The following is an 11,229-nucleotide window of genomic DNA, read 5'->3' as shown; positions in this document are numbered from 1 at the left end:
TTTTCATCCATCCATCCATCCATCCATTGATCTATTTGTTCATTCATCTACCCATTTATTCTGTAGAAGGGAATAATATTTGGGGATATATCTAGATGGTCTTCAGGGTTTATTCCAGTTCAGATCTTATTTTTGATTCTGAAAGGGATCTTTCTATCTGGGAGCACCTCCCACTTCCCCCACAAAGATCAGCGAGACTCAAAGCAATCACGTTTCCAGGATTCTACCACTGGGAGTCCTTTAGTACAACAGGGAAAGAATCCACTAAATATACTCTACACCCATTTGGGTCTTTGTATTTGTGGAAACAAAGCCAGGCAGCTTTTCTGAAAGGCTCCGGAAAAGCAGGGGAAGGCCTTGATTGTTTCTCCTTGGGCCTTCTATGATGCACCATCAAAATCTTATTAAACCAAACAAGGAGGCCAAAGAATTGCCCCCTGGCCTTCCTGAGCAGCTAGTGGGGCGTGAGATAGGAAGGGACCTGCTGGCTTGAATGACAGTTTGGAGCCCCTCACTGAATCCCTCATTAGCATTTGGCTCTCCTGGACAGCGCCATTCCCTCCCCCCCATCTTCTCCCCCTTTCTTCCTGACTGGCTGGTCCTCTCACAATACAAAAGGCAATATGGAAAAGTCTTTAAGCAGGAAGCACTAGGGGAGAGATGGTGAGATCAGCAAAGTCCAGGTCCAAGAAATACAGCCACTTAATGTCTTTTTAAAAAAAGTCTATTAATGACTATGAAATGGTTTATAAATGTACTTTATTGAAATGGTTTTCTTAAAGATCGCAGAATCGTAGATTTAAAGTTGGAAGGAATTTTAGAGGCCCCTCATTTCACAGGTAAAGTTGAAGGGAGTGACTTGCCCTGGTTACTCAGCTAGTTGGTATGATTTGAATTCAAGTCTTCTTGACGCTAACCCCTAGCTGCCTCTGGAAGGCACCTCCGAGGGCAGGTAGAACAATTCTTATGTTTTACAGATGAGGAAGTTGAGATCCAGAGAGTTTAAATGACTTAGTCAAGCCACCTTTTATTTTTATATCGTGAACACTTGTGAATATCCACTTCCCTTAAGTTGATCTGCCCAAAGTAAATATAAACGATTATACAAAGACACAGACACCAATTCTGGCAATGTCTCTAACATTCTGCCCTCATAGCCCCCTTTCTCTCCACTGTGAGGAGGGGAATATGTTTCATTATCTTCTCCAGGGTTATTTTTTCTTTATTTCTTTTCTTTTCTTTTTTTTTTACTCCTTTCATGCAACTGAAAAAATCATTTTCAATTCTGGCATTCTGTGATTCTTGTTTTTTAAAGGGATTTGCCAATCTGTGATCAGGAATCAATAAATCAATAAGTATTTATTAAGTACCTACTATGTGCTCACACTTCTATTATAAAAACACAGAACTGCTGCTGGACTCAAGAGACTGGGGTGTTCTTCACTCCCTTTCCCACTAAGGATGAGCCCCAAATCTGAACTTATAATTGGGGGTTGAGTTCAGTATTGGGGAGGAGAAAGACTAGTTTGGGAAAGAAAGGGGTCAGGCTCTATTTCATTGTCCATCTCTTTCATGACCTGTACCTTGGGGAAAAGCACTTAAAGTTTGTTTAACTCCAAATGCCAAATAAAAAGGTCCCCAGACATAGGACAGCTATTTATTTTTTGCACACAAATGATTCAAGCAAACAATGACAGAGACAAAAATGAACCGGTGACTTAAGATAATAGCTAGCATTTATATAGTCTCTTAAGATTTTCAAATTGCTTTACTATTATATTCTCCTGGGTGTTTGATACTTAAAACCTTAAAACATAAGACATTTTGCATGATAGATGAATCAGCTTTATGCCTTGGACTCAGCTCTGTTCGATCCCACCTTGACACTTTCTGATATGTCAGGCCAAGACTTGGACTCCTACACACACACACACACACACACACACACACACACACACACACACACTTTTTTCTCTTTCTCTCTTTCTTTTGTTCTCTCACTTTCTTTCTATCTCTTTTTTCTTTCTCTCATTCTCTTTCTTTTTTCTTTCTTTCTTCCTTCCTTCCCACACACTTTCTCTCTTTTTTCTCTTTCTCTCTCTTTCATTCTTTCTCTTTTTTTCTTTTTCTCATTCTCTTTCTTTCTCTCTCCCTTTCTTCCTTCCTTCCTTCCTTCTTTCTTTCTTTCTTTCTTTCTTTCTTTCTTTCTTTCTTTCTTTCTTTCTTTCTTTCTTTCTTTTTCCCATTCTCTTTCTTTCTCTCTCCCTTCCTTCCTTCCTTCCTTCCTTCCTTCCTTCCTTCCTTCCTTCCTTCCTTCCTTCTTTCTTTCTTTCTTTCTTTCTTTCTTTCTTTCTTTCTTTCTTTCTTTCTTTCTTTCTTTCTTTCTTTCTTTCTTTCTCTTAAGCAATTGAGGCTAAGTAACTTGTCCAGGGTCACATAGCTAGGAAGTATTAAGTGTCTGAGGCCAGATTTGAACTCAGGTCCTCCTGACTTCAGGGTTGGTGCTCTATCCACTGTGCCACCTAGTTGCCCCTGGACTCCTATATTTTTGATAATTTTCTTCTCTAAGAATCATTAAGTAGGGGCCACGTCCCATAGTGTGGTGACACTAACTGAAGGGCACAGGAACTCCAAGATACCCAAGGCAACTATTTTCCAAGTGTCCAGTTTTCAGGATTGCTGTTTGATCCCTAAGGTTAAGGAAATGCATGCTAAACAGGGGAAACAGCCCAGGCTCCAGGCTCCAGCTTGATTAGGTAGAATACATGTCTGAGGTTGCCATAACTGTTGGAGCTGGGGGGAATGGGAAGGATGGAACTCTTCTCGTGAAGATAAAACAGACAAAGATAGACAGATACAGACAGACAGAAAGAACATGGCAGGCCACATGGAATTCATTCTGGGGAAGAGAGAATCAGAGGGTGGAATTACTCCTTTATAGTCTACTGAGCAGCTGAACCTTCTGTTCAGTGGCTAAAACTCTCTGAAGCAGCTTTGCTGTATCCTTGCCCATATATCATGGGAGGAGGAGGGATGTAAGATTGGGGAATAAAGGGACAACCCAGAGTTTGCTACATTAACTCAAGGAGCCAAGTTTTTCAGTGGCAAATCCCTTGAAATCCTTTTACTCTGTAAAATGGCCACTAAACACTATGAGCTAAGCCCAAGGATAATTTGATGCTTGAGGGCCGACTCGGATGGGGAAGATGTTAGTTGCTTTTCCGGTCTTACAAGTTCTACCAGAAAGTGGATCTATCTTAGACACGGACTTGAGGCCCAGTGCCAGATGAGGAGGGGAATCCCCTTGCCCTACTGACCTTCCAGGGTACAGAGTCATCCAGGTGAGCAGTTAAGAGAACCTAAGGAGCAGGTATTGGCCCTGAAGAAGGAGTCCCAGATTTATGGCCAATGAAAAGAGTTCTTTTGGCCAATAGGAAGAGGATATTTAAAATGGGTGGTGGAGGGGAAGGCCTTCAGCATGAACTCCCAGTGAGTAGCCCCATTTCTCCGTAGGTTCATATAAGTCCTTCCAGAGCTCTCTGAATCCCACCTATTACTCATTTCTCACAGCCTGTGTATCATGGATGCCATCTTGGAGGTGGGAGAAGAGGGACGGCAGCGTAGAACTGCAAGCCCCAAAAGATGTGAGGACTCCCGGAGGGTCCCCGAGGCCCTTTGGGGGTGGGAAGTGAAACTATTTGCATAATAATCATAAGATGTTTGAATCTCATATTAAATATGAATAGATATAACCCATTTATACCAAAGCTCTTTGGGGAATCTTCAGTAATCTTTACAAATTACAAAGGAGACCAAAAGGATGGAGAATCTCTGGCTTGGACAACAAAATGTCAAGGATGGAGTTGGGAGTAGACCTGAATTCAATTTTTTTTTTGCTGAGGCAATTGGGGTTAAGCTGTAAAGAAGGAATGAAATAAGAGCCTATGTAACAGGCAGTGGATGGAGCCCTGGGCTCCATTTTCATGAGTTCAAATATGGCCTCAGATACTTGCTAGCCATGTGACCCTGGGCCAGTGCCGTCACTCTGTTTGCCTCATCTGCACAATGAACTGGAGAAGAAAATGGTCAATCCCTTCAGCTGAGAAAACCCCAAAGGGGGGCCTGAGAGTTGGAGGTGGCCGAACAAAGGGCTTTGTAAAATCTAAACCACTAGAAATTCGAGGACACAATGGGAGGTAACTGGATGTGCAGAGGAAAGGTGTGACTGCACAAAGAGTCTTGAGGCAGCATGGGAGGTGTCCCACAGGGCTTTGCACTCAGAGCAGCAGAGGGAAGCCAGAGCTCAATGGGAGGTGCAGGGGCTGAGCAGATACCAGGCGAGGGAAGGCAAGAGAGCCTTTGCTGGGGTTTGAATGCCCCCTCCACAGCCAGATCTCGGTACAGAAGCCACCCCTCCCGGGCTTTACTTCATCCCCCCTTTCCCGTGGCCCTCTGCGGGGGCAGCAGGTGGTTCTTTGTTGCTGCTGAGCCGAGGGTCTGGCCAGGAAAACCAAGTTTTTCTCACAGGGTGGAGAGGAGAGCTTGCTTTTTGGAACTGAAAGGACAACCGTTGCCATGGCTAATTCCCAGTGTTGCTCCATTAAAAAAAGGGGAAAAAACCCTAAATCATGGCCAAAACACGACAGAGTGTTGTTTTATAAACGTACATGGAAAAGTCCCTATGTCTCATCTCAAGCTAGGTTTGAAAGCTGAGGTTCAGGAAGGGGGAGGGCTGGATGAGGAAGGAGGAGCCCACAAGAAGAGGGGGGTTAGGCTGGCAACAGGGAGTGGCTTGAAAGAACATCAGCCTGGGAAGCAGGAGACTTGGATTCTAGTCTTGGCTATTCAGCTAGCTGGGACACTTCTCTCTGGGTCTCAGTTTATTGCTCTTTATAATGGGGAGAGGGTGCTAGACAAGATGCACTGTGAGGTCCCTTACAGTTTAACCACCACCCTCCATTCTTAATACCCTCCTAATTCTGACATTCTATATTCTGTGTTTTCAGGCTTTGTCTGTCTGTTTGTCTGTCTTTCTCCTCTTTTCTTCCCTTTCCTCTCCTCTCTTCTCTTTTTCTCTTCTCTTTGTCTCTGTCTGTTTCTTTCTCTCTGTGTCTCTGTCTCTCTGTTCCTCTCTGTCTCTATGTCTTTCTCTCTGTCTCTGTCTCTTTGTCTTTCTTTCTGTCTCTTTCTCTGTCTCTCTGTTTCTCTCTCTGTCTCTGTGTCTTTCTCTCTTTCTCTCTTTGTCTCTGTCTCCGTGTCTCTTTCTGTCTCTGTCTCTCTGTGCCTGTCTTCCTTCAAATACACAACACATATGCATACATATACTATATATGTACGTATACATGTGCACACACAAATATAGATATATTCATTTGTTTTCCAAGCATCATACTGAAAGATTACTGTATCCCTCCCGTTACCCTTTCTTATTAAACAAAATTGTAAAACCCCACCAAAACCCTAACCCTCTAACGTGTAGCTGCACAGCCCGGCTAAACAAATTCTATTTTTCCTTATCTGACAATGCATGTGTCTCTATTTTAAGCGCACTGTCTCTCCGCCAGGAGGTGAATGGCAGGTGTTATCTTTATTCTTTTAGTCTTGGGGTTCACCATTGTGTTGATCAGCATCCTAAAGTCTTTCAAAGTTTTCTCTCTAGAATGGCGTCGTCGCTGTAGAAATGGTTCCCCTCGTTCTGGTCATTCCGCTCAGCATCAGTTCATAACTACAAGCCCAGTTTCCTCTGAAATTGCCCATTTCTCCATTTCTAGTGTCAAGGTCACGGTCCATTATGTTGATATGCCGCTCTTTGTTTAGCTATTTCCCGATAGGGAACCGACTCTTTGGTTTCCACTTTGGGGCTACCATGGAGAGCGCTGATCTAAATATTTTTGTGCCTAGAGAAAACCTCCTTGTTCTTGGATGGCTTTGCTTCCCCTCCCTTCAGTTTTGAGATTTTTTTTTTTTTTTTTTTTGGAGAGACAAAATAGTCCTATAGAGTCAGAGATTTTAGGATCACATCTTTGCTTTTCCGCATATTACCTGTGTGACTGCAGGCAACATTTCCTTATTTAGAAAATGAGAAAAATTGGCCTGGATAGGCCGTCATTATTATTATTACTACAAGACTAGGAGCCTCCCAGTTTCAGTGTCCACTGTTCCGAGCTTTGACAAGTTGTGGTCTAAGGGCCTTCCGAGCTCGAATTTTTTGTCCCGAGGATTCTGCTAGCTCGGACGACGTCCTTTAAGTCAGTCAGACTTTGACATCCTGCAATTCTCTAATCCATATGAAGGATGGAGGAATTGACATGGCGGACTAGCGGAGAGCCAGAAGTCAGTGCTCAGAGCTCAGACTAGACCAAAATAGGCTGTCCCTATGGGCTGGCTTCCCCTTGAGGACAGAGGAGGTTTCAGATCCCTGTGCTTCAAATAAGTGTCTATGAACAGAACCCTCAGCAGAGACGCCGTGCTGACATGAGATTTCTCAGGCCTCGGATACCAGCATCAGAGTCCCGGGGGACCAGCCTGATTCTATATATGTTTATGTCCTTTAGGAAACAATGAGACAGCTCTAGTCAAACCTATGGCTGAAGCTCCTGCAGCAAGGTTCCTGCTATCTATTTATAAGGGGAAAAGACATATTGTTGTTCAGTTTTCAATCATGTCTGACTCTTCATTTGTGGTTTTTTTTTTTTTTTTTGGCAAAGATACTAGCTTGCCTTTTAATTCTCCAGCCCATTTTACAGATGAGGAAACTGAGGCAAATAGGGTTAAGTGACTTTTCCAGGATCACACTGCTTGCAAGTATCTGAGGCTGAATTTGAATTCATGAAGAGTCTTCTTTTTCCCTTTCTAACCATATTTCCATATTGTCATGCTGCACAAGAAAAATCAGTTCAAAAGGTGAAAAAAAACCATAAAAAAACAAACAAACAACAACAAAGTGAAAATATTATGCTTTGATCCACATTCAGTCTCCTCTCTTTTTGGATTCAATTGACTCTTTCCATCCAAGTCTATTGGAATTGCCTTGAGTCATCTCATTGCTGCACAGTTGATTATCACATAATCTTGTTTCTGCGTACAATGTTCTCTTGGTTCTGCTCACGTCACTCAGCATCGGTTCATGTAAGTCCTTCCAGGCTTTTCTGAAAGAAGATGAATCTTCTGAACTCCAGGGCTGGCGTTCTGTGCACTCTGGCACCCCAAGTGCTGATGTTAATTAAGGGAAGAAGAGGTGGATCCTACGTTTTTGAAGTACAGTCCGGCCCAGGAGCCAGAACACCGGACAACGTGCTGGTAGAAATGATCTGGAACCAGTTCTGTAATCCCCATTTCTGAGATCTCAGGCAGCTTCTCCAGCCTTTGGTTTGTTTTTTATCATAAAATCACCATCACCAAGGTCTCTTTCAGCTTGAAATCTCTAAGTCCGGTATGAGGAGGAGTGTTGGCTCTGGAACCCAAAGCTGTGGCTTCAAATTCTGGCTCCGTCATTGAGCCCTGGGAGACCTATGGGTCTTTGGACAAATCACTTCCCCTTCCCTTTCGCAAAGTGAGGACAGTCATTAGATGACTCCTAAGATTCCTTCCAGGTCCGTATCGGTGCTCCTTTGACCTCATGACACAGAGTTGGAAGGAGCAGTGATGAGCAGAAGCCATCTGTGGGCCTGATGTTATATAACTTAGGGTGAGTGACCAAGCACAGCTCCTGCTTCCTGAAGTCCTGATTCGGGGCCAGTTTTGCCCCAGACATGTTGGTGGTGACTGTTCCCAAGCAGCCAGGAATGTGACCCATGGCCAAGGACCAGGGTGGAGGGGCAACTATTTCTGTCTCTAAGATAACTTCCTCAAGCTCTCTCTCCTCAGGCTTTTAGCCCTCTGTCCCTCAGGAGCATCCTTCCATCAGCTGTCTCCATCTGCTGCCTGCACCTTTCTCTACAATGTTGGCTTGCTCTAGCCTTCAGCTTGCTTCCCATGTCACGGCACTTCTCTTGCTGTCTCTTTCTCTGTTTGCCCCTTTCTTGTCTCTCTCTATCTCTCTCTTCCTCTGTTCTCTCTGTTTCTGTCTCTCTTTTTCCCTCTTTTGTTCTCCTTCTTCTCCTCCTCCTCCTCCTCCTCCTTCTTCTTTTCTTTTTCCTCTTCTTTCCTCTGCCTGTTTCTGTCTCTCTCTCTCTGTCTGTGTCTCTTTGTCTCTTTCTGTCTCTCCCTCCTTCTCTTTCTCCCTCCCCCTTCCTCCCTTCTTTCTCTCTCTCTCTCTCTCTCTCTCTCTCTCTCTCTCTCTCTCTCTTTCTCTCTCTCTCACACACACTGTCTCTCTGTCTTTCTGTCTCTGTCTCTGTCTGTCTGTCTCTCTCTCTCTCTCTCTGTCTTTCTCTGTCTCTGTCTCTGTCTCTTTCACACACACACACACAAAGAGAGAAAAAGAAATTAAATGCTTGCCCAAGTTCACGTAGCTATGGGTCCTTGGCAGAGCTGGGATTTGAATCTCTATCTCTTGAATCCAAACCCAGGACACCTTCTCCCTGCACCACAAGGCAAATGTGGAGCTGTAATCAGCACTTAAGCTCATCCTCTTTTTTGTAGACATATGGGATCATAACTGTAGGATCCCAGCAGCCATCAGTCCAACCCCTCCCCCCCTTTTATAGATGAACCATGTCTGAAGGAGGTATGTGTTTTATCCAAGTCCACATGACAAATAGCAAAGCTGGGATTTGAACCCAGATTCCTTGCCTAAAAGCAAATCCAGCCCTCTTTCCAGGAGATCAAGTTTCTTCTTGCTAAGATCCAAATTGAAATGACTTGGCACAAATTTCTTACACAGCTACTATTGTAATTATAATTGTTTGTATCAGTTTACTCTGTGTGCTTCTGTCTCGTTTGTGTTCTTTATGACTCAGTTTCTTCACCGGGAAGAATTTAGCCATCAGGGAGCAGAGCTACGATGACTCTCCCCCTCCCTAGCCTGCTGGGGGAGAGCACAGCTTTTCCAGAGAGCAGCTTGGAGTGCCAAACTACGTGCAGGCTTCACCTGGCAACCACAGCAGTTCGTGCTTCCACGAAGGCTCTGGGCCTTTCCCACCCTCCATAACCGCAGACATCGCCTCTGCTCCCCTCTCCCCCTCCACCCCAGCCAAGCTCTCCTGGTGGTCCCTGTCTGCTCCGTAGGAAAGCTGATGTTCTCCGAGGAAGGGGCAAGTGGGATATGTCTCCTGGGGCGGAGGAAGGGAAGTGGGCCCAGAAACTCACGGAGCATGAGATGAGCCCCTTCCCAGTCCCCCGAGTGGCGTTTCCCCCTCAAGCTTCGGGAGAGCCAGACCGAGTTTCCACTTCATTTCTTGAGGATGGAGGCCAAGTCCTGCTGGGTGTTGCTCAGGCAATTGGGATGATAATAATAGCTCTTGTTTCTATGGAGATATAAGGTTTGCAGAGTATTTTTTCCCAGCAAACTATTCAAGCTCCAGGAGGAGGCTGGACTGCTCCTGGTTTGGGATCCGGTATGGGAGATGCTAGTTAAGAATGAGTTGGACTAGTCATGCCGTGGGGCCAAAGCCAGCCCTGTCACTCCCCGTGGGACTTAGGGGAAGTCACTTCACTTTTCTGGACTTCAGTTTCCTGTAAAATCAAGGGAGGGGACAGATGGGCTGGGTGGCTTTCGATGCTCATTGCTCATTCTGCCCTGAATTATCATCCTATTTTACAGATGAGAAAGCCAAGGCTCGGAGAAGTGATTTACTCAAAGTAACACAAAAAGTGATGTCCTCCTCTCTTCTTGGATATTCTCTTTTTCTGGGTTTTGGTGCCTCCATCCTGTCTTATCATTCATATATACTCCCTAATTGTGAGTCTTTCCTAAAACTTTATTTTAAATAATCTCTCTCTCTCTCTCTCTCTCTCTCTCTCTCTCTCTCTCTCTCTCTCTCTCTCTCTCTCTCTCTCTGTCTCTTTTTCTCTGTCTGTCTCTGTCTCTGCTTCTCACTCTCCTCTTTGTCTTTTCTTTCTCTCCTTTCCCGCTCCCTCCCGCCCTCCCTCTGTCTTCTCCTTTTTTCTTTCCCTCCCCTTCCTCTTCTCTCTTTTCTGTTTCTCTCCTCATCATTTCCATCGGGTAGCATCATCACTCTGCAGTTAACTCCCAGTTCTAACCCTTGCTCTCCCCAGACCTCCAGTCCCACATCACCAACAGCTCACTGACCATCTCATACCAGATGGCCTAGAGCAGTGGTTCTCAAAGTATGGTCTAGAGAATCCTGGGGGTCTTTGAAACCCTTTTAGAGGGTCTACAAATTCAAAAATAGTTTTTATTTCCAATACGGTAAATGTCTATAAATATAATCTAGATAAACAAAAACGCTTTGGAGAGATTCTCAATCATTTTTAATAGGATAAAGATACTGAAAACAAAAGTTTGAGAACCACTGGCCTAGAGACTCATTCTCTTTCCAAAAAACCCGGCTCTAGTCAGTTCCCTTACTTCCATCAAAGGTACCACATACTGTCCAGGTTCTAAGGTTCAGCATTCCCTCCCCTCCCCCCTTTTACATTACTTCTCCAATCTCTACTCCCAACATTTCTTGTCTTTCTCCCCATCTCTCTCCTTACACAATTATATTAGTTATTAGTCTCCCTAATTTGTCTTCATTTCCCCCCTGGCTTCCAAAGTGATTTTCCTTAAATGCAAATCTGACTAGGTCACTCCCCTATTCAATAAACTTCAATGGTCCCCTAGTATCCTTAGGAGAAAATATAAGAAGGCTTTTAAAGCCTTTCACAACGGAGCCACAGCCTATCATTGCAGACGTATCGTAGCTTATTCTTTCTTCGACATTTCGGCCTAAGTCCAAACTGGTCTTCTCTCTGTTCTTCCCCATCAACTCTCCATCTTTTCCACTTTTGCATTGGCTTTCCCTTATACCTAAAATGTCTTCCCTTCTCATCTTTGCCTCTTGGAAGCCCTCATTTCTGTCAAAGTTAAGCTTAGTGTCTTACCAGGTCTTTCCTGATTCCCTTCCTCCCTCCCTGCTGACGATTTACTCCCAAACTACCTTATTTTATCTATCTGTATATTTGTATTCATCGCCACCATTAGAAAGCCATTCCCTTGAGAGCACACATCATTTCACTGTCTTCGTATCCTTTGCACTTGACACAGTGTCGGGCACCACTTTAGTCCTAATTCAATGCTTGTTGACAAATCTCCCAATGTTATTATGAAGTAGGGGCTATTATATC

This window comes from Antechinus flavipes, chromosome 1 (assembly GCF_016432865.1).
Source record: "Antechinus flavipes isolate AdamAnt ecotype Samford, QLD, Australia chromosome 1, AdamAnt_v2, whole genome shotgun sequence".
Lineage (NCBI taxonomy): Eukaryota > Metazoa > Chordata > Mammalia > Dasyuromorphia > Dasyuridae > Antechinus > Antechinus flavipes.
Note: the sequence above shows the minus strand (reverse complement) of the source record.